The 24,967-nt window shown below is 43.4% G+C and overlaps 1 pseudogene; it reads left to right on the top strand.

Moving 5' to 3' along the window:
- Positions 1–1,733: 1,733 nt before the first annotated feature.
- Positions 1,734–24,967, top strand: part of LOC142836427 (uncharacterized) — a 67,969-nt pseudogene continuing 44,735 nt past the window's right edge.

Below are 24,967 nucleotides of genomic sequence, written 5' to 3'. Positions count from 1 at the left end.
ACCCCTAGTTTCTGGTGGTGCCATATTGCTCTTCATGTTGTTCAATGTGTTCTCACACTGTCTTCTGCCCATCTCTTCCTCCAATTGGTGCTGGTAGGGCCTGTGGCTTGTTGACAGTGGTTTCTATCCCACCCAGTCCCGCAGCCATTCAGTCCCAAAGAAACACACAGAGGCCTATATTTATTATAAACTGTTTGGCCTATTAGCTCAGACCTCTTAACAACTAATTTAGGTCTTTAACCCATAATTGTTATCTGTGTTAATCACATGGCTTGGTACCTTTTATCAGTAAGGCATTCTCATCTTGCTTCCTCTGGGTCTGGGTAACAACTCCAGACTGAGCAGAATTCTCCTATTCTGGTTGCCCAGCCTATACTTCCTGCCTGGCTACTGGGCAATGAGTATTTTATTAAACCAATACAAGTGATAAATATGTACAGGGTACAAGATCATTGTCCCACAGTAGCCACTCTTCTTCCAGGTTCAGGCCATCCATGCTTCTAATGGGCACTGATAAGGTACTGAAGCCCCTCCAGGTGTAGGTGGGGCCAAGGCTCTGGTGATCCAGATGCTGTGGGGGATGGTTGGGAGTGTAGGGTAGGCTGCTTCCAGGTCTCTGGGGCTTTGTTGGGTTGGGACGAAGTGCAGAATGACCCTCTAGGGGCTAGGGCCTAGAGAGTCTCTACATTTCTTTTAATGTACTTTGTCATTGTTTACATTTGGTGAAAGTACTATGATCTGTAGTTTCAATTTTTATTGTAAAATATTCAACCTCATCACTTTGCTAAAACTTTCTCTTTTTTTATTATATCTTCTCCCTTAAAGAACATGTGCAATGAATTAACTAAAATCTGAACGTGGCATGGCTGTCAATCAGAAAGAGCCTGGCTATGTGTTTACATGCAATAGAAAGCCAGATTAAGGCCTTGGAAGCTTAAGAAATGAAAGCATTGCTCGGGTAGTTTTGAATGAAGCCTTGAAGACTAGTAGAATTTGAGAGGATGCACAGGAGCAACATAGTAAGGGACGGGACCCCTGTTTAGGAACACCCTTAGTGTCTCACCCCAGAGTCCCTACCAGGGTAGGGTGGTTCCTGTTTCCTCACTCTGCCTTCTACTAATCCTGCTTTACTTTCTCACCACAATTCCCTTTCCTCCAGGTTCCTTGTCTGTGTGATTTTCACACTGGGAGCAGAGTTGACCTATGGGAGCTGATTTGACCTATTGTTTTCCTGTACCTGTAACCAGACCCATACATACCACAACGGCACAGAAGCCCACAGCATGAATGCTGTAAGACATTTTCTGGAAAGAGGCAAGCAACATTCTATTCACCCCAAATATGACACCAACATCAGATCAAAGAAACAAATCCACTCCAGCCTAACTTGGTGAACCAGTGAGTTTGTGTAGGCTCCTGGTGTCTCTGAAAAGTCCATGTGAGCCTGGAGTTCCCTGCACCATTGGTGAGAAGAACCACAGAAAGAGACAGGAGAGGAGGTGTGGGATTGGAAACAGAGCCCGGGTCTTCTCCAATTGTGCACATGCTCAGTGCTAGGCTGAGAAACGGGCGGTGATGCTTCAGAAACTCGGAGGAGATGTACCGCGAGGGTCAGCACGATTTCCTCCAGGCTGGATGGAGTTTACTCCACCCCCACTCTCAAGAGGAAACACTGGGGAGAGAAACACGCATTTCCAGAGCTGTTTTCTGTTGGGAGGGGTGCTGGCAAAGCCATGGATGCTGATCACACGGTAAGAGGAAAGGAGTCACTTGTTTCTAGAGAAACTTGATGTGGCTGTGGGGCAAATGACCCTGGAAGGAATGGAGGAAGGGTCAGCAGGATGGTTGTCTGGTAGAAAACATGAACCTTCCATTCCCCTGAACAAGTACATGGACCAACCGAACTTCAGAAGTATTGAATCGTAATGCCTATCTGTTGACTTCCCAGGAACCCAAGGGCTTTCAAACAAAACGTGGGCTTTGGAGTCTGTAGTATATCTGGATCCTGGACTGCCACCTTCAAAGAGGGTCTTTGACCTCAACTTCTGTGCTTTCTGGAATTCACTTTTACAAATTTAAGGAGATTGCTCTGAAGATGCTGAAAATACCAAATTAAAATAGTACTAACACGCAAAATACTGTGTGTGAGTGTGTTTATGTGAGTGTATACGTATGTGTGATTGTGTGTATGTGTGAGTGTGTAAGCGTGTGTATGTGTGTGTATATTGTGAGTGTGTGTATGTGTGTGAGTGTATATGTGTGAGTGTGTATGTGTGTGGTGTGTTTGTGAGTGTGTATGTGTGTGGGTGTATGTGTGTGTGGATGTATGTGTATGTGTGTGAGTGTATATGTGTGTGTATGTGTGTGGTGTGTTTGTGAGTGTGTATGTGTGTGGGTGTATGTGTGTGTGGATGTATGTGTATGTGTGAATGTGTGTATGTGTGCATATGTATGTGTGTGTATGTGTGTAAAATCAATAATGTGAGTTCCTATGTGTGTGTATGTGTGCATACGTATGTGTGTGTATGTGTATAAAATCAATAATGTGAGTTCCTAACTAGGACTTTTTGCTGAGAAATATGTTCTTGAATTTCAAGCAACTGACTCAAAATTCTTGTTTATAAATTGTGAAAAAGTAAAAAAAAAAACTTCAAAGCCCTATCTTAATTGTTCATAACACTTCAGTCATAGGGGAAGTATGGAGTAAGCCCAGCATAGAAGAATGCATTTTATGTAAGAGATAAATTGCTGAAGACTTCGCATAAATCAAAACTTGCGTAATTCATGACTAATTTTCCTACTGGAATACATAGAAAGTCTGAAGATGCTGGCACATAAATCTACAACCATTGTAGCATCGTTTGCTTTAGTGCGGTTTTCTATTTCCTTGGCATCCTCTACTGCGTTCTAGAAAGTGCGTTCTCTGAAATTAGCTGCTGTAGGTATGTTCGTGGCTCATGACCACTACCTTCCTTTCCCAGTCTCTTTTTCAGAACTAGTACCGGGAGCAGCGCCATCGGCGGCTAAGTGTGTACATGGTATTAATTTCTAGCTACAGAAAGGACCAATTATACCAGAATGGTTGCTCAGACGGAGATGCAGCCACGATCAGCATCATTCGCAGAAGTGCCTCTCGCGACAAAGTACAGCGGTTTTCTTCGCTCTTCATTGCTGAAGTGGCTCCCACGAAACTGGAGGTAAACTTCCCCTTCTGAGTTAACAACAATTCTTGAGGCTTTCAGTTGAAGTATTTGAGTTGTCATTCACACATAAGATGAAATTTTATTACTCTTTGGCAGGTGTTCTTTTGCCTATATGTAAAATACGGCCTCACAGAATCTCAAGAACAAAGGAAACGCAACCTCGTCGATGTATTCATACCTCTAATTGGTGAATCTACAGCATCAGATGTAACTGTGATACACCTGCCAGCTCTAACACCATCAGTATATTCTGTACAGGTATTGAAGAATAGGAACCGACATTCCTCTATTGATTCTTTAGGAATTTCGCTTCAAGAACCTCGATTCAGCTCGCCTTCCCCTCAGGCGAGGGGCGGATCCAGGTCTACTAGGCCCCTATCATCAGGGCTGGTTCTCCCACACCCATGGTAAAGGGCGGGGCTAGCTCTCCTGAGTAAAGCAGCTCTGCCCTGAGGGTTGGGACGCGTGGGACTCTAGTGGCAGTGTCCAGTGAGGGGCAGGGCCAGCTTCCCCAGGGCCGGCTCAACAATGGCCCTCTGATTGCATCACGCATGGTTTCTATGGCTCCCGGTGGTAACACTGGTTACAGACATCAACACAGACCCCAGCTATAGAAGGCGAACAGACTCAGACAGGGCCCTCAGCAGTAGCTCAGTTTTAGACGACATAGGCCACTCAGATAAGCAGTGACCCTTAGACACTAACATGGACCCAGGTGGCGGCCCAGACCTCAAGCATTCGCATGGGCAGTTTCTTTTCTTTTTTCTTTTTTTAATCATTTGTTCAACTTAGAGAATCCAATACTAGATGTTCAGGCCACGAACATTCAATACATCAAGAATAACTGAACTTTCACTAATCCCAAGCTCATCTCTCCAATACTATATTAATATAATCACTAAAGCTGTGAAAGCATTCATTGTGCTTACGCAATGCTGTCGGGACACACTGTGACATTTCAAAAGGCACTTTCAGGGGTTTGTTGTAGACTCGGGGACTTACAGCGCTCACGCCGTCTCACGACTGCAGAAAGAATGCTTTAAAATTATGATGTGAAGACATTTAATTAACTTTTAATTGAAATGACTCCAGGAAGAAAATTATAAATAGCGCGGTTGTCTTCACTGTGTTTTCATTAAAAGACCCAGAACGTGATCGATGGGTGGCAAAGGATGAAACGCACTGCACAGAGCGCAGTAGCCAAAAAGCAGAACCACAGAACTTTCTAGAATAATGAACTAATAAAGCTACGGGCCAACCATCTAGTCTAGAATCCTCTGGATAAAACACCTGGGCTCTACTTAGCATCTTTTCAATGTGGGAAATGAGCAATTAGATAAAGCCGAGGCTGTAACTCAGCGGTATAGAACTTGCCTAACAGACACAAGAGACTGGCATCTAATGAAAAAGAATCCACCAAGAGGTGATTTTAAGTACAATTTAGTAGAATTCCGTATTCGGACCTTGTGCCCTTCATCTTGGCACAGAGTTTTAATGTATCACAATGTCATGGGTGGTTTCAATGTCCAGCTCAAAGTCCCAGAACCCAAGCAAAAGCCAGACACTGTACCACAATAGCCTGTGATAACAATGCACTTACAGGGATATACTAGTTGGAGACAGGAGGACTCCTGGAAGAGCAGATCATGGGACGCCCAGCCTGGCATACACAGAGGAAAACAAAAAGAGACCTTGTCTCAAACAAAGTAGAATAGGACTGAGACCTGGGGTTGTTCTCATGTCCTCCACAGGGGCTCCATAGCATATGTACTTGTGTGCACACACACACACAGAGACACACATAGACACACACACACACCACAGAAAGGAGAGAAAGAGAGAGAGAACCCTTTTCACTAACATCCAACATGGATATAACAGATCTCTGTGTGGAACATAGTCCACATCACAGAGTACCTTCCTCTATGGTGCTGACGATGATGATGAAGATGATAATAGTGGACTGAAAACTGTAAGATATAAAAAAATCCATTCCTTTCCAGGCTGCTCTTGGACAGCGTTTTATCAAGGAACAGAGAAGGTAACCAGAATGTCCTCGGCCAGTCTCTCTCCCTTACCACTCCCCGTGGCAGCTCACTATATCTGTGCTCTCCTCCTATGCACATGTGCACGCCAGGAAAGCAGAGATCTTTCTGCCAGCTCACCACCACACTCCCTCACAACCTAGGTGACAAACTCTGGCATAGTAGGGACTCAATAAATATCTGCAGAGTTCATGAATCAGCCGCTCCAGGCCTCCCTCAACCACCTTCTCACTGCAATTATTCGTATAAGAAATACGTGATGAGCAAGAAAAATTAAAACTTAATCTTCCTTCGAGATATAGGGTAGACTTCTATTTAGGGTAAAATGTTAGACCTGACTAGAGACGTAGTGGAATTGTGTGTTGAGGAAATCAGAAAAACAAAGACAAATGAAGCCAACAGTACCATTGTGCGCACGCAATGCTGGCGGGCTCTGCAATTTGCTTTTGTCTTAGTTTTTGTTTAAACCAATGCCACCAAAATTACAGTCTCTGACTGGCTGCCAAATAAATTTCTGACTTTAAAACCGCTTTATTTCAGGCTTGATGAATGGCTTTTGTCACGAGGCAAAGTAATTAAGCAAGCAGTGTTCAGAGTCACCAGGCTGGGCTGACACTGCTGCCTTCCCAGTGTTTCGTTACCTGCCCGACAGCTTGGCAGGGCTCACAGAAGACTCGGGGCTGAGTTACGTGCATTCCCTCCTGGCAGGAACTTTGTCAGGAAGATGTATCACTTCCCTTTACCAAATGGTCTCTATGTCCCCAGACAGTGGCAAGATGCCAACACAAGCAGCGAAGTCTCTCTTGCCAATGGGAGGTGATGTGGGATTCCCCTCTGTATGCTATGAATATGTTTTATTACCATTGGTTAATAAAGAAGCTGCATTGGCCTATGGCAGGGCAGAATAGAGCCAGGCTGGAAGCGATTTAGAGAAAGGGTAGGAGGAATCAGAGGGATGCCCTGTAGCTGCCAAAGGAGACAGACGATGGAATGCCAGAACCTCACGCGGTAGGCCACAGCCTTGTGGTGACACACAGATCAATAGAAATGGGTTAATTGAAGATGTAAGAGTTAGCTAGAAATAGGCATAAGACATTGGCCAAACAGTGTTGTAATTAATACAGTTTCTGTGCAGTTATTTTGAGTCTGGGTGGCCAGGAACAACAAGTGGTCTCCGCCTACAGGGACGATTTAGCTGGTGAGGATGACTACTCCCAAGCTGGGGGCTTCACTCTTCCTCCACTCCTCACTCTACTGTAGCCATACTCTCCGCAGGGTGCGTTTTATTACAGTGACGCTAGAACGGCTGTCTTGAAGCAGCAAGGACAAGAAGTCCAAAGCACGTTGTAAAGTGGACTTCTCTACAGCACATTTCAAGAAACAGATTCCCCGCAGGCTTAAACTTAAGAAATTGACCGTAATGTCTTACAAACAGGGAAGTGGAGTCTCAGAGAGAGAATGTAAAATTTTTGATGATTACGTAGCTAACCGAGAGCAATATAGGTATGTTGGGCCACACGTCCATGAATGGTAGGGACACATTCTGGAAAATGTGGTGTCAAATGATGTGGTCCTTGGATAACATGAAAAAGGATATTTGCACAAATTCAGATGGTGGGGGACAATCGCATAGCCTTGATGAAATCAAGGGCTATATTAGACGCAAAATGTGCTGCCCGCTGCCAATGTGTGTGATAAAATAAGTCGCACACTGTTTCACAGTAAACCTTTAGGGAATGGATGTGGAGTGAAGTGGTACATTTTCCTCTGGGCATAATATGATCAAACTATCACCATCTTGGAGTAGACACGACCTTGATCTGGGTAGCCATGACAACCAAATAAACAGGCCAGTACAATGATAAATAGGTCTGTGGTGACTGTAAAGAAGCTAGGGACACTTCCTGTAAAGGAGGGTGGAAGGACACAGAACCCTTGCCTGGGGTTCTAGGGGTTGTTCCCACCTATCCCACCCTGCCCCAGTTACAAGGAAGTCCAAGAGATGGTAGAGAGTATAGGGAGTGAAAATTTAGCTAAAAGGGGAACCAGATGATTCAGGTTCTGTAACGCTAGCATCCATGACGTGTGGGACTTTGCAGCAATGAAGCTAATCACAGGTCACCCACATTCCCGAGTAACCATCAGCCACACTAATGCATTCACTGATTCATCAATTTGGATGGAAGCAGAAAGAATCCTTACTTTGGTCTATGGTTGGTGACCCATCTGGAGTAAAAAACCATTTGTTCCCATCTCTATAGAAAAGCAAGTGCATCTGACGCACAGAGGGAAAATTTTTTAAAAGTTTATGGCTATTCTTTTTTAAATTTTAAGGACTCCAAGATGCCTGCAGTATTTTACATTCCGGCTTATGACTGATCTGGGTGTTCAAATTTCTCCGCTTCCTCACTGGTGCCTGAGATTTTTATTTGTAGTTTTATTTATTTGATAGTGGCCATGATAGTGAATGTGAGCTGTCTAAACATGCTTTTTAATTTCTATTTTCTCAATGATTAATGATATTGAAATTTCTTTTTTCCCTGTGTGGATAGCGGCAAAGATGTCCTTTTGAAAAAACTTATGGGTGTGTATTGTACAATAAGTCCTGGTGCCTACTCCCCTTCAATTCACAATGTTCCTTAATGATAAAGGGTAAATTCTGCCAACCCAGGTGGGCAATCTCAAGGTTCCAATCTGCTATACATTTGCCAGCTGAAATATGTTATTCCTTCACTTCAGAATAGCTATCAAATTTGTGTGTGCCATGCTAGTTATTTGCTAATTATGGACATTAGACTCCATTCAAAAAGTGATAAATATGAAAAAGCCTAATCACATGGAATGTATACATACCTTACCGGGAGGTGCATTTCTTCATACTCCTTTGAACATGTAAAGCAATGTATAGCTGCACATCGCTCTGCCAAGCTGTTATCTCTTTTATAGACATGTTCCTCCTCTACAGCAAGGGAAGCTCTCTGAAATTTTTATTCCATGGCTTGTTAATGGCCAGAGGTATGTGAGAGGGACTTCCTCAGGAGGCCTGGGTTAGCTGGACCGAGCACAGCGGCGCCCTTGCAGGACAATAAGGCTGGACAACTTCCCGGGCTTGAGCCTAAGTAAGGGGCTCAGTTTTGCAACATCAGAAGTTGTCTCAAGTGTGTATTTATCTTTCCTGCTGTAACTCTCTTGAGAACCTTCTCTGTGGAAACAGAAGAGGTGTTCATGGGTCTGGGAATGTAAGCGGTCCTACCGCAATAAATGAAGCCCTGTATTCACAGAGCCGAAGAAGGGCTGCAGAGTCTGGCCTTCTAAGCACTACATGGGATAGCAATCACCAACTCACAGCAGCTGCACTTACTGGCACTGAGCCAGCACACAAGGCTATCCCAGCCAATGGTCAGCTGTGGATATGGTGCAGGGGTAGGTATGGGGGTGTGGAGGGTATGGAGCCATACTGCTTACTGCTGCTCTATCGGCAAATACTATTTTGTGGGGAGCATTCTACTGTGTACCCACTGGTGAATGTGCCGCCAGGCTCCAATGCAGAATTCCAAACCTATAGTCAGACAGACCTCACTGAACCCAGTGGGACAAACAGATTTGTAAGGAAGAAGGTGGGATACCAGGGGTGGGAGAAAAACTACAGAGGTTGGGGAAAGGAATAAGCAAAATGCATTCTATACATGTATAAAATTTTCAAAAATAGGTTCATTATTAAAATAAAACAAAGAAACGTAAACACAAAATGAAATCATGTTAAAAATACATTTAGAAATACCATACTCTGCTGTCATTTTCTGAGCCTGAGTCACCGTGGGACATGTACTTTACATATTCCCGGTGCTTCTTTTGTTCATATTTGGTTTCCGGCACCCACCATTACAATGCAGTTACCGGAAGGGCAATCCTTGTGGTTCCTCTACACCAAGAAATAGCCCCTGGGGCACAGTAGGCAGTCCGCAAATGACTGCTTAGTAACAGAACAAGCAGATAAAGTTAACAAGAAATAAAATCTTATAACAATAAGAAGTCTAACATTTTCTTACGTGTACTCAGATTAGGGAAGAATTATTCCACTCATGGTGTTTGTTGACCGTGGCAATAAACTAGGTTTCTACGACAACTTTCCATTGAGCAAAAAGATACAGGGTAGATCTTTGGCAGCCCAGTCCTTCACGTTCTCCATCTTAAGTCAGTAAGGATAATGAACTTAGCTCAGGCCTGTTTCAATAATAAAACATTTAAAACTATGGCTGCTTAAAGGTAAGAATCACCACGAGGCCAGGGGTCGTCAAGAATCTTCCAGATAGAACAGTCCTCTGAGTCAGGCACGGCGCTTTGTGACGGAAGCATGAAACTGTGCCGTGTTTTCCTTGTGAGCGTCTGACCTCTAGCCGTCACACGGGGTGATGGAGTGCTTGTCCTGATTATTATGTACCTTGTGTGGGTAATGGATGGCTTCTTTACTTTCCTGAAGGCAGCGCTTTGTTTACGGGCCACCTCTGAAATCTGTTTCCTTTCTTGGTGGCCTTTCTCTGAGCTCCAGTGTAATCAGACCTATTCTTCATCCTTGTCGGGCCTGGGCTATGGGAGCATTTTAGAAAATGGATCTGTAGTGGGTTTGCGCTGCAAATAATCTGCATCCCATAATTTTCCAGTACATTCTTACCTACCGTGTTAGGAGCTTTGTGCGGCGATTCAAAGAGCTGTTTCTGACCTGAGGAACCTTCGTGTTTCTCATTCTCTCCCACACAAGTAGCTGGGGGCACCAGAAAGAACAGATAGGAACGGCTTTCCTTCCGACATGGAGGACCTTGACATTGGTGAAATAAACCCGACCTCCCCCCCCCCCGAACCCCATCCTCATCCCACCCCGCTCCCACTCCGCCCTGCCCCCAAGTGTTGCCTTGAGGCAATGTCTTACTTCTGGGGAAACCTTGGAGAGACCGCACAAACTTTTTTTCAAATGGGTCAGACCCAGGCACTCCCATTCCACAGGCTCTCCAGAAGGGTCCTCTTGGATTCTGAACGCCCTTCAAGCCGCCACCTATCGAAGGATCCGAAGGATCGGTGACCTCCAACTCAGTTAAGCTGCCAGTCAGAAAGCATCCCCAAACCCTAGTGACTGAAAGAGTGTGTGTCCATCACGAATGTGACAAGTTCAAGGTCAGCTTCAGCCCTGCCTCTTCATTCCCAGGGGTCCCACCCCTGTCTGGGTCACATCAGTTAGGGATAAAAGTGGATGGCGGGGACAGGCAGCGGCTTGGGAAGCTTTTGCTCCGAAGCGGCTTGTCTCTCTGTACTCTTATTGAATTGGCCAAATGAAGTCTAATCATAGGAGAGTGTCCTTCCATTTCATGGGTCACCAAGGTGGCCTGTCAACCGGAGGTCAGCTTCCTCATTGCCACTGAAATCACCAGTGATTGACAAGTGTCCAAAGATCTGCAGCTCTCAAGTCCCTAAAGCTGGGGATCGTGCAGAACGATCACCTTCTAACCAAACCCTAAGGAAATCCTCAAATACAGACACACAGCGGGGAGATAACAGAGCTGAGAGAAGGGGCCCGGCCATCTGTCACCCTAGCCAGAGAGCATTTCTAGCACGATAGCCTCATACACTGGCGACCTCGATATCGATGCAGTGACATTTTGCCAAATGTCAAACAAGGTAGACTCGTCCTCCTATGGATATCAAAATAAAACTCTCAAAGAATCATCAGCTGGCTCTTTGTGACAGCCATTTTTTTATTACACAGAATTTCAAGAGCTTTTGCTTCTTTTTTTTTTTGGTTGTTGTTGTTGTTTCATTGTCTTGTTTTGTTTCTTAATTTTGAAAGTAAGTATAATAGTTTTTTTTTTTTGGAGGGGGCATTGGAGCCAAAAGTCCAAGTAAATGTGTCTGAAGGAACTGTGTATGACCAATGAAAGGGGCAGTCAGAGGTACATAGCACCAGGTATCGTAAGTGGAGAGGCATTGATTTAACTTATGTCCCATACATCTTTCCTTCAATGCCAAATCATGGAGACAGCATCATTTTAATTTGAGAAAAAGAAACATCCTGAGCAGGTTATGATGTCAGCTTTCAACGTGAAGCAGCAAAAGTAGAAGCTGGGCTTCTGTGTGTAGAGAGAGAAGGCCCATGGGTGAGATGGGACTTCCCAATCACTTCCTGCCCCCCTGGAGGGCTAAGAGGTTAAGTCGCCCAGCGGAGAATTCTCTCATCCTGGAAGAGGAAGCTTCACATCTACTTGTAATGCTTTTAATATTTATTTTACATTTGTGCGTGTGTGTATGTGTGTGTGAGAGAGAGACAGAGAGAAAGAGAGACAGAAAAAGACAGAGAGACTATGCCACACATATGTGACTGCCCATGGAGTCCAGAGGAAAGTATTCAATCCCCTAGACCCAGCGTTGCCGGTGGTTGTGAGCTGCTGCCCAGTGTTGATGCTGGGAACCAAACTCAGATCCTCTGAAAGAACAGCAAGCCCTAGTAACCACTGAGCTATTTCTCCAGCCCCAACTTTTATTTTAAAATACACTTTGATTGTGCCATGAAAACTCACTGGGAACTAGAACAAAGTCAGTGCACTTTGAAACCTATCCACGATCAGAACTCGGTTTCTCTTGGATGCACTGGAATTTCATTTGTCATTGTGTACATTGCCCTAAGGAAGCCTGCACTTAAACATCCTCATCAGGACAAGGCCTTTAAGGACTTTTTAAGGGCAACCTTCTCTGTCAGCACTTGAAAGTCAACTCTTAAAAACGTAAGCACATTTTGGTTAAAATCTGATGCATTAGGAAAGTATCCACCCCATCACCACTCAGGGATCCTGTTGTTCTGTAAGACTTTGCTATGATATAGATTTCAAAGCAACACCAAAGAAGTCCTGCAAAGTGCAAAGACTAGGCACACTCCGGGATAATAACCAACCGCAGAACATCTTAATAAGAGCAGTAGTATTTTCAAAGCTGTATAAAAGTATAAATACTATTTTTCTGGAAATAGGGATTAACCACCATTAAGTTCACTTGACTGAATCCAAACATCCAAAGCAAATGGCGTATTGCAATTTTGAGTTTTCAACACTCATGGTTTGTGAGCTAACCAGGAATGAAAACAGATGCCGCTTTTACCCATATGGCTCTAGAGTCATTTCACCCCTGCACAATTTCCCATTGCCCTAGAAACACTCCAGCTCTAGATATCAGTGTCACCTCGGCTCCTACAAAGATTCCAAAGCCACCAGCTCTAAGACGCTTGCCCTTGCCGAGACTTCAGGGGTAGATGGTTGTGGACTAGGTGTGACATAGCATCCAAGCTACTATAGACCAATAAGATGAGAGTCCAGGTAACGGGTCAGGCTAACACTCCAAAGCCTCAGATTCAAAAAGAAGCGCCATAATCAGAAAGTCAAAATAAAGGAAGTTAGTTTCCCATGATTTATGACTATGCCCTAATATTTTAAAATATCATGTAACCTTTCCCTATATTTTTTTATTACTCACAGACAAGACGTGCCACATGCTGATATCAGCTGAAAATGGGGATAAAATGGCAGAAGTAGAAGGAACAGGAGGACTTATCAGGAAAGAGGCAGAGTACAGACATCTTCATTAGCAATCACTTCCACCTTGTAATGACTTTCTGGATCACTAGGGGTGAAATTGCATGCCAAAAAAAAAATCACAATAAATTATCCCTCCTTTGAACACAGACTAGCCATATCATCACCTAGTTTGGAACTTACAAGATTGAACTTATCAAACACGCTGCTGAATGAGAGCTTGCCCTTTTGTCCAATGCAGCTGGCTGCTTCAGTGATGGATGGAGTGGAGCTGAAGGCCCCGTGACACAGAACAGCGATCAGAGGCCATATATCCGCCATCAGGCACAACAAACTGTTACAGCGCCAGTCAGTAAACGCGGTCCTTTAAGGAACTGCTAGCAACACAGTAGCTCAAGGCTGACCTGGCTGGTGTGTAGGGTACCTGCTTCACAGAGATGTTCATGACAAGGCACCACAAGTTTACTGTCCCCTCTCCCAGTTAACACCACCCCATTCTAAGAGGAAGAGTCTACACCTTTTTGCTGTTTCCAGAGAAACTGACTCTGGGCAGCCTTTGAAGACTTTTAAAGAAACTTCTTCGGTGCTCACACCTATATTTATCAGCATCTTGTTTTACTCTTAGACTTTGGTTTTTATTAACACCACAACAAGAAGATACACACACCCCTTAATGGTACCCAAGAGACATCAGCCTACCCAAGACACTACAAGAATTGCAAAGCCATAGGAGTGGGCTTCCCAAGCCAACACAGCTCCTACCATGATATCAGACACGGAGCTGCAGGATTCAGCATTGCCTTACCCGGAGGGAAGCTTCCTCTGACTTGAGTCCGGCTTGCTAATCTTTCTATTGCTTTTTTTCCCAATGGAAACATATATCCCTTCCCACCATTTTATTTTGGAGGCATTCCTGTTAATTTTGCAGGGACTCATAAGCTAAAGCATCAGGGGAGTCTCTAGGTTTAAACCTTTGAGAAATGCTCTAACTTGTTGAGACTTTGAGATAGTGGGGACTAAAACCAGATGTTAGTATTTGGATATGAAGCGTTACCCTCAAAGGCTCACCAGTGACAAGCTTGTTTGATAGCTCTTGGAGCTATTAACGGGTGACTGATGTGCCTCCCTTAGTCCCTGATTCAGTCTCAGTATCACATAAATTGGCATAGTAGCACAGTCTTGTGCTCCCAGCTCCTGAAAGGTGGGCACAGGAGGATCAGGAGTTCAAGGTTGGCTACATAGCAAGCTTGAGGCCTATCTGGCTTAAATGAGACCTATCTTTAAAGAAAAAAGTGATTGCATAATGAAGGTGTTAGCTTCAGTATATAAAAGATATCTTTAATGCATTGATGAGTTCATAGTTGGGCCGTAGAGGAAGTTCGTCAGGTATCACCAATCACCACGTAACTAAGTTCACTGATAAGGAATGAAGACATTCTAGAAAGGCATTTATCCCCTTCCTTTGAGGATAGACTATTGAAACAACAGACAACGCCTTCTTCCCTGCTCCCTCCCTTCCCTCCCCTGCTACAGACAGAATTTTCCCAGGCAGCTCATGTGAAGAGAAGGAAAAGGCTGGGAAGGAAGCTGGCGGAGAAGGAGCTTCCCTCCTGTAGAGAGTCTCTCTCTCTCTCTCTCTCTCTCTCTCTCTCTCTCTCTCTCTCTCTCTCTCTCTCTCTCTCTCTCTCTCTGGTTTACAGCTATACCGGGTTGAGCAGCCTCCTTTCCCAGGTGCTTCTCCACCATGATAGTCTATGTTGGATCACACGCTCCTGTTCCACGATGGTCTATGTGTTCTGGGACTAGTGACACAGTGCAGTGGGTAAAATGTTTGCTGGGCAAGCACTAAGACCTGAGTTTGGACCCCCAACACACACGTAAAAGCCAGGCATGGCAGCTCACGTCTGTAGCTCCAGAGCTGGGGTGGAGACAGAGACAGGAAGATCCCCAGAAGTCACTGGCCAACTAGTCTAGCCAATCAGTGAAAAGACTCTAGTCTCAAACATAAGGGGAAAACAGCAGAGGAGGACATATTTTGGCACATGTGTGCGTGTGGGCACGTGTATGTGTGTGCTCGTGTACACGCACACACACACACACACACACACACACAAAGATAAACTGTGCCTACTCTTTGGTTCTGTACATCTACCTCCAAGTGTTTGTATATAAAATATTTGACATCTGTTTTGTAGAAGGAAAAAATTACTAGCAATCTAAATGGCCACACATTGGTAACTGACAAATAAATCATAGATTATTTACATGTTATGTGCTCTAAGGCATTAAAAATTGGTATCATTCCCTACAGAGATCAGTATGTAGTTGTTACTTTAGATATACAAATAAAATTCTCATATGGCCAAGTTATACCGATCCTAGCTCTTTACCTGAAGGACTGAATCAACATACCCCAGAGAGTTGTACATTGATGTACTAGTCACACTAGTAAGAAATGAAACCAGCCTAGAGATCCATCAACATAGATTTAAAAATCGTGGTACACATACACAATGGAATTTTATTCATGTGTAAAGAAAAAATGAAATGACATTTGCAGAAAAAGATGGAGAACTGGAAATCATTATGTTAACAAAATAAGGCAGGCTTGAGGAGACAAATATTTCATTTGGTCTCATATGTAAAACCTGTTTTTGAAAGTGTGTGTGTGTGTATAAAAGAGAGAGGAGGGAGGGGGAAGGGGAGCTAGAAGGGGGGGTCATGCACAGGGATGAGCAGACCTTAAGGATGGAAGAGGGAATCAGGACACATACAACATAACAGCAGAAGGGGATCCAATCTGGAGAAAGAAGGGGACCACCCAGAATGAGGCATGAGAGAGGGCAATGGAGAGGGAATATGTGTCTAACCAAAGACAAAATACAATGACAAACATTTGAAAATACTGTAAGGGAATCTGCTTCTTTGTATATTTAGTTTAAAATTACTTTACAAAAAAAGAATAGTCTATAAGACACATTAAAACAGGTAATAGCAGCAAAATAACTGAGCTGCCATTTATGTGAGGATTAATGCACACTTGTTTATCAAGTGCATATATTATCTTGGAAAAAAATTTAAAAATAACTGATTGCTTTTGAGCAAGTAACTAGGGGAAATTTATAGTACACTATTTTCTTTCCTTAGAATATTGTGACATGTACTCCTTTCACCTAGCACAGATTAAGCATTAAGAATTGTGTCTCGAGTCAGGTGAGAGACATCCATGGGACAGCCCATGGCCTTGCAGTGCAGGCAGGCTGAAGGCACCCACGGGCCCACCTGGCACCTTGCAGCCCTGGGCAGGTGGGCGCCATTGTGATAAGCAAGTGTATGGTGGAGAAATAGGAGAGAAAGAGAAGCGGAACTGTCCATGCACTGTGGAGAGAGGCAGATCTGAAGAAGCAAAGGCAAATTGTAGAGATTCTTCATCTACTTTCCTTATTCATTGCCAGGAGAGGACAAGCATATGGGCCTCAGAGCCATCTGCATTGATTCTGATGAATGGGGTTTAAATAATTCATAGGCAACACATCTGAAGTTAATTAGATCATTTGAACCTCTTTAAATTTCTTTCGGAACAGTGCTGAAACAGAATCAATGAACGAAACTCTTATTAGGATATTATTATACCTTTATAGCCACTGTATTCACTTGAGACAGAAAGACTTATGGAGAGAGAATCACTAAATAATCCCAGGTTATATGCATTATCCGGCAAAAACATGTGCTTAGTAAAAACGTGTTCAATGGATGGATGGATGAGAATTGTTAAATTTTCATATCTTTTTTATTATTTTTATGTGCATGGGTATGTGGCCTGCATGTATGTATGTACAACATATGTGCAGTGCCAGATAAGGCCAGTAGAGGGCGTCAGATTCCTGGAACTAGAGTTACACACAGCTGTGAGCTACCATGTGGGTTCTGGGAATCAAACCTGAGTCCTCTGGAAGAGCAGTTTGTACTCTTAACCACCAAACCATCTCTCCAGTCCCATGAATGAGAAGTCATTATTTAATCGGGAAGAGTCACTGAACACATGTAAGATATAGTTGAAATGTTTCTCATTTCAGGAATTCTGCCCCACAAATTTTAAAATAATTTTTATTTAGTGCTTGAACATTTCGTTCATGGAAGCAATCTATCTAGATCATATACACACACACACCCAAAACCCCTCTGACTGTCCACCAGCCCCCACCTTTTAAACACACATCTAAACAACAAGCCCCACTCATCCACAGCCAGCACACCCAATCCTTTCCCATGTTGGGCACTTGACTCTGGAATTTAAAACAGCAGCCGTTAACAGGACCCAAGACACACTGTGGCTAGAGACTTTTGAGTAGATGCCGTTTCATGGCAACTCTGTGGCAGTGCTTCCCGGCTTTGCCTGTGCTGGGAAGACATCAAGGACATAATTGGGATGCGAGTGGCTCTCCCATAAGTAGATATTCTTACTCATTTCACAGCTTACATGGTCATGCACTTCCATGTCTTCACAGAGATTATCCCCAAAGGTCTTTCTACCTGATCCCCAAATATTCCCAACAAACAAAGAGCTCTCTCTAGGGTTCTGTAGTGGGTGTGGTGCCCATTGCTTTCCCTCTAACAAGAAGCTGTCCTCCACAATTAGTGCTGGAATCACACACTATGATTTGTGATGCTGGAGCCCTGATTTCCTGAGGTGCTGTTGGAACAAGACAAGGCAGCCGTTGGAGACTCTGTTGTGCAGTGGGGGACTTGCTGCCTCCCCAGAAATCAGAGGATGAGTGATGTGGGATTCCCCTCTGTATGCTGTGATTACCACTGATTAATAAAGAACTGCTTTGAGCCTATAGCAGAACAGAAGTAGGTGGGGAAAACTAAACTGAATGCTGGGAGAAAGAAGGGCGGAGTCAGAGAGAAGTCATGTAGCCTGCCTGAGACAGATGCTAGGAACTTTACCCGGTAAGCCACAGCCACGTGGCGATACACTGATTAATGGAGATGGTTTAAATTAATATGTAAGAGTTAGCCAATAAGAAGCTAGAGCTAATGGGCCAAGCAGTGATTTAATTAATATAGTTTCTGTGTGATTATTTCAGTTCTGGGCAGCCGGGACAAACAAGTGGCTCCTTACAACAGATGAGAGAGTGTTTTCCTTTCAGTGCATCATTGACAAGCCTTGTAGGGCATCTTACCAAGTGACCCTATGGAAGAGATACTCACGCCCCTGGCAGTAGGAACTGCAGCCCTGAGTCCTCCTAGGAACACTGGCAGAGCTGGGCTGCAGCCTCTATTGTGAGTGGATGATGCCTTAGCTGGGGGCTTCCCATTGTGCTAGAGAAACCCACTCCAGACCATCTTCTGCTTCCTCTGTCTGCAGCCCCGGGTCTGCTGTTCACGGGTGTGTGTTAGGTTCTCCTTGCACAGCTGCTGTCCTCTGCTTCTCTGTGCAGAGAGTTTCCATGAGCCCCCAGGAGGATGTCACTGGTCACTGCATCCAGCCAAACCTAGGACTGCAGTTCTCTCAACGCCTACTCCAAATCCTGCTGAAGACTGTTCTGCCCTAGCTTTAAGTGAGGCAATCAATCAACTGCAGGCAAAGAGAAGGTCAGCAACTGACGTTTGACAGCCGAGAGTGAGTCTGTATAAAGACGGAGAGCACAGCAGCTGCGCAAGGAACCCAAGTACACAACCATTACCTTTAGTAATTGCCTTGGCGACACTCCCCAGTACTAACGGTAGGTCTGCATTTAAAAAGACAGGCTAGGTTGTGGTGCAACAGCAAACCACCTCCAAACCATAAAACTTCTCAAACAACAAAGGTCTTATTCCTATTAATACCATAGGACATTATGAGCTAATGGGGAAGTTCTTCTGTGTGTCACGCTCACTCTGGGAATCAGACTGCCAGCACCTCCAACATCAGGAGCAAGTCTGGTCAAACAGAAAACAGGAACACGGGTACCATACACAGCTTCCCCATGCTGAGTCCACATGCAAACATATCACTTCCTCTTGTATGTCGTTGGCCAAACCGAGGCACACGGTATCCTCATTTCATTTCTTCCACCATGAAAAAAATATCCTGTCAAGCGTCAATGTAGGGGAGACAGCTCGTTTTAATTCACAATCTCAGGTTGCATTTTGTCGACACAGAGAAGATGCAGCATCAGTTACCTTGGTCATAGTAGGCTATCACAACAATAGAAAAGTAAGTAACATACTATCTTTATCTATTGATGGGAAGATGCTCTCCAGGCTCTGCTCTGTACTGAGGGGCTGTTTTACTAACCAATGCTGGGAGAAGGAGAATAATCCTTTGTTCAGGATGTGGCCACTGGTAGGATTCCCTGCTGCAGTGGATGAGCCCACACCCATGCACAGATAGATGGTCAGCACTAACTGGACTTAGTGCATTATCAAAAATGACACGAAGTTCAGAGTGTGGTGTGGCAGGAGATGCAAGAGTTGGGGGATGGAATAGGATGTAGCTGTGACTGTGTTTTATTATTTCATTGTATATATGTATAACAGTTCTCAAAAATAAAATATTTTAAAAGAACAGAGAACATTTTATCTAGCCTAAAATCTCATGACTTCTAGAGGTATTTCTGTCTAGAAAAATCATCAGTGCGTCTTCTACTTGAACCACCATGAGTCAACATTTGGTAGAAAGCAAACCAGGTGTGTAACAATAATCTGGTGATTTGGGGTAGGCTAAATTGAAGAAATAGACACCAGCTCCCAGGCTTGTAATCGGGTGACAACAACATCTAGGATTAAAGTAATACTTGGACGCTAAACCCAAAAACTGAAGGATCAAATATGTCTCGTGGTCAAGCCTCACCTCAGCAGGTACAAGAATGGAAACTGGTACCAGGTGCATGGATAAACAGTGGAATTATGGGAATGTTAAGGGCAGTCAGTAAATGAAGGCTCTGTTGTCGTGTTTGGAGGTTGTTTTACCTACATGAATCTGTCGTGTCTAAAACCACGGGTCTCATTTACAATTAAACAGAGCTGGCAACCAGGACTGATGGAGTGTGTACTACTAGACTTGTATTTCTTTTCTTTTTTCTTTTTTGTTTATTTGTTTATTTTGTTTTGTTCTTTGAAACAGGGTTTCTCTGTGGAATATTCCTGGCTGTCCTGGAACTCACTCTGCAGACAGAGATCCGCCTGCCTTTGCCTCCTAAGTGCTGGAATTAAAGGCGTGTCTAACCACCACCCAGCTGAGGCTTATATTTCAATCACCTCTACCAATTAAATTCAAGTAGGCAAAATTATCTGTTTATAAACAGTGCTTGCATAATTGTCCATATATCTTCAAGCAAAACAGGTGGATTTTTACCCTCATTACACTTCAGCAATAAGTTCAAAGTTAGTCCAAGTTTACATAAAGAATTAGTGACTCAATCTAAAAGCCAAAGAAAGATAGGAAAAATGTTTTTATAAACTAGGTTTAGAGACTTTTCCAAGCAACATGGGGTATCTTTACGCCATACAGAAGAGGTCTTTGTTATGCTAGTGGTATCATTAATAAACCTAAATAATGTGTAGCGAACCCAAAAGATGTAAAGTGAATAAGACTGCAGTCTGGATGGTCAGAAAAATGTTATCATTCATAATGTATAGAAAGCTTCTACATATTAATGTGCAAAGATAATTTCAATTTAGAAAATAGTCCAAAGCTCTGTTGTGTGGTAAGCTGTAGAGCAAACTCGGGACAAACAGACATTCTCCACCAGTGGTAAATATAGAAAACACAACCGTACCCCAAAAGCCTGCAATTTAACCCTGCAACCTTAATCCCACATATTTGTGTAGAAAAAAATAGTTAACTAGAAGCTCAGATATACGAATAATTTTTTGAAAGAAGCAAAGCACATATAAGCTGTACCAAATCTTTTTTCTGAAATTAAGCACAATATCTAAGTTATCAATGACACATTTAAAACAATCAACATGTACGATTGTCTACATAAAATCTGGCAGAATCTTGTTTAAACGAGAATGCTTTTGTCTGTATTTTCAAATTCAGAGATGAGCTGGATATGTTGGTTCATGCCTGTAAATCTAGCGTGTGGGGACTGGAGAGATGGCTCAGAGGTTAAGAGCATTGCCTGCTCTTCTAAAGGTCCTGAGTTCAATTCCCAGCAACCACATGGTGGCTCACAACCATCTGTAATGAGGTCTAGTGGCCTCTTCTGGCCTGCAGTCATACACACAGAATATTGTATACAAAATAAATAAATAAATATTTTTTTAAAAAAAATCTAGCTTGTGGAAACTGGGGCAGGAGGATTGCTGGGAAATTGCAGCCAACCTGAACTACATAGCAAGCTCCAGACTAGCCTAGGCTACAGAGTAAGTCACTGTGTCAAAAATAAATTCAGTGAACTTATTAATAATTCAGAATGAAAATTGATAATGAGCTCAAAGGTAACCTTTTAAAACTGAATTTTAAGTACTACCCAGTCGTGGTGGCTTAGTTTATGATCTCAGCACTTAGGAGGTTGAGGCAGGAGGATTTCTGTCTGTTCGAGGACAGCTCAAGCTACATAGTGAGTACCAGGCCTAACAGGGCTACATAGTAAGAAGCTGTCTCAAAAAACTAAAAGCAAGGCTGAGGCTGCGGCTCCATCAGTAGGCTGCTTACCTAGCGTGCACATCCTTGGTTCAATTCCAGTGCCACAGAAAACAGTGTGGCGGCACGTGCCTGTAGTCCCAACACTCTGGCAGTGGAGGCAGGAGGATCAGAGGTCCATGATCATCTTCATCGAGAGGTTGAGGCCAGCCTGGGCTACATGAAACCTTATCTCAGAAAAAAAGTGGGAAAAAATCTAAAGGAATAAAGCTAACCAGGGAGGTGAGAGACCTCTACAATAAAAACTTTAAATTTCTGAAGAAAATAATTGAGGAAAACACTAGAAAATGGAAAGACCTCCTATGCCCATGGGTTGGAAAAACTAACACTGTGAAAATGATTATTCTACCAAAAGAAACATACAGTTCCAGTGTGGTCCCAATCAAAACTCATCACAACATTCTTCATAGACATAAAAAATTAATCTAAAACTCACATGAAACCACGGAAGCATCAAGATAGCTAAAGCAATTGGAGAAAACCAAACAATGCTAGAAGGATTACCATCATAGTTCAAGCTATATTACAGAGCTGTAGAGAAAAACAACAGCATGGCATTGGAACAAAAAGAGACATGCAAACCAGTGGAGGAAAACTGCCCTCTCCTATTCAACAAAAATGCAAGTGCACACACACACACACACACACACACACACACACACACACGAGCAGGAAAAACCGCATCTCTAGCAAGCAGTACTGGAAAAACTGGATGCACAGATGTAGAAGAATGAACTTAGATCTGCATTTATCACCTTGCTCAAAAATCAACTCCAGATGAATCAAATACCTTAGGGTGCAGCCTGAAATGCTGAAACCTCCAGCAGAAAATATAAGGCGTGCCCTCCAAGCTACAGATCAAGGAGGGACTTTCTGAACAGGACCCCATCCACTCAGGAATTAAGACCAAAAATTGGCAAATGGAACCTCATAAAACCAAAGGCAAAGGAAATGATTAGTCCAGTGAAGAGGGAGCCCACAGAGTGGGATTTTTCAGGTATACATCCAGCAGAAGATAAAAAGCCAGAATATATAAAGAAGAAGAAGAAGAAAAAACAAAATCAAGACAATAAACGACCCATTTTTTTTAATGAGCTATGGATTGAAACAAAGAATTTTCAAAGAAAGAAATAAAAATAACTAAGAAACATTTTTAAAGTGTTCAATGTTTGTAACAATCCCAGAAAGTGCTCATTGAAAGCATTGTTTTTAACCGTCAGGATCGTTGTTCCACAACGGAATTCAAGGCTTTGCATTTTTGCATTGACCTTCAAAGCTGCCTCCTATTCACCTTTTCTTCTTGTAGGAATACTGTCTCATGATTAAAATGTCTACTTAGCAATGCAGAATACACACAACAGCATCAAACCTACTTAGTGATATGATTTACGGTTTTCAAATAAGATTAACCAAAGAAAAACAATCTTTAATCCAAAGCATCAAAGCCATAAATTGGAATTCTAGGCAGCCTACAAGTGGGATGACTCTGAACCAAGGTCCCCTACAGTTGTCATGTGATCTCTGCCAGGACCCATCCACACTGTTGGGACATAAATCACCCTCTGTAGCCAGGACACACATTGAACAGGGTGCAAACCTAGGAGGGGGACACTGACATCTCCCTGGGTGCAAAATAGCAACAATGACAGAACCTTCCGGAAAGCAAATCTGTCTTCCAAAAGATTCACAGGCACTCACAGTATGCAAAATCCGTCAGAATGACATCAGAAAGTCACATATTACAAGTTACTGAGCAAGAGGGAGGCTGAAGAATATCAGCTGCAATTTCATTGTTTCATACAATTTCATGGAATATCACTGACACTTCCGGTAGTAATATATTAGCCCTAGCCTAGATGAAGAAGGTGGATTTGTGGTTGATTTTTAAATTAAACCTTGCTTTGAAAGACTGTTTTATGTTTACTAAAATTCTCCGTGATGCGCCTAATGTTCAGAATTACAATAAAATCCTTCAAAGAGGCCAGTTTTCCAGGGCGATGTGCAAGCTTATAAAATGTTCCATTTACCCTTTTCCACCTATTACATTTACAGCTTAAATTCCAAGCTGGAGAAAATAACTGAATACCCAAGTGGTTTTTGTAGAGATTCTGAAAGCACTAAGCTACAATTTCCTCAAGTGGAAAGTGTCTTTCGATAGCACTTAGAAAACGCTACGAGCAGGAGAGTGGAAGGTTTGAACAGGTAAAATGCCCTCGGTTCAGCTCCTGGACAGATGTCTCACTCCGGAAGCTGATTTGTCAAACCCCCAGGGTCACCAGCCACAGATGTTCCTGGTTCGTTTCATTTGGCACGGGCACTTCTAATATTTTTAGACAATTAGATTAATAATTTAGAAAATTAAAATTACTTGGGCCCATGAAGCGAATTTCCTCTCGATCTGTACAATGCAGTGCTCTCTTGGAGTTAACCCTACACACTCTTACCACCACGTGTGTCCTCTGCTCTAACAGGTAAGACTGATGGTAACATCTGCGGCCATTGTGCAAAACCAGAATATAAATAGAGTAGCTCTCACAGAGACATCTCATATTCCAGCTACAGTAGAACACTGACGTCACACTCTCACGCCTTGCGCAGCTGACTGTCTGGTCCCCATGCTGAGATGCTGACAGTGGAAGACATGACCGAACAGAAGATAAATATGTACCTAAGTAGAACGGTGTCTAATGCCTTATTCAGTCCGAACGCTGGAGTCGTAGTTATACAACGGAGCCTCTATTGGCTTTCAGCGCTCTAATAGCTGGTTGCCTGTAAGATAATGGCAGATGCGTTTTTATTCAGAATTGTCAGTCTTACAGGATTTTTTTAATCACTGAAAGTCTCATGCCTGACATCTTCCAGGAGCTAATCCTTTAATGGCAATGTGGGAAGAACATGGTTATAGTTACATAGTGAACAAGTAGTATAAATACACTGGAAAAAAACATTAGTTTTACATCAAACGTGAGCATATTTCAATTTTTGTGGAATTAGAGTTGGAAAGGAGAGGGGGTCGTGCAGAATGAGGTTCTCTCTGACAACACTCCGAGGCCAGGGCAAACAAAAGGAAAGGGAACTTGGAGGAAGCAGAATCATCTTGTGGACTTAGAAAGGTAGTCTTTCCCCCTTTTGTATTGGGAGACTCCCCCTCCTACCCTTATCAGATTTAACCACTGACACATTCCAGCATTTGAGAAGTCAGCTCCTTCCAGACTTCAAAGGAAGAGTCTACATGTAAAGTTCCCTTTCATGTCCTTAAATCCCTCCTCAGAACTATTGCCAGCATCACACACAGCCCTGCCACCATGAGGGTCCAGCCTCACAGGAGGACTCAGATTTATGAGACCAAAACTGGGTGAAGGAAGTTGAAACAGAGCCCTGAGCATCACCTGTGAAGTTAGTGCCCATGCTGAGGTCACAGCACTGGCTGTTACTCTGGGAAGGCCACCCACGTACAAGGACCTCCACACCACCACCACCTCCATTGTCATCCAAGAGAGCCAGCATCAC

This window comes from Microtus pennsylvanicus, chromosome 16, assembly GCF_037038515.1.
Source record: "Microtus pennsylvanicus isolate mMicPen1 chromosome 16, mMicPen1.hap1, whole genome shotgun sequence".
Classification (NCBI taxonomy): domain Eukaryota; kingdom Metazoa; phylum Chordata; class Mammalia; order Rodentia; family Cricetidae; genus Microtus; species Microtus pennsylvanicus.
This window is presented reverse-complemented; position numbering and strand designations above follow the sequence as displayed.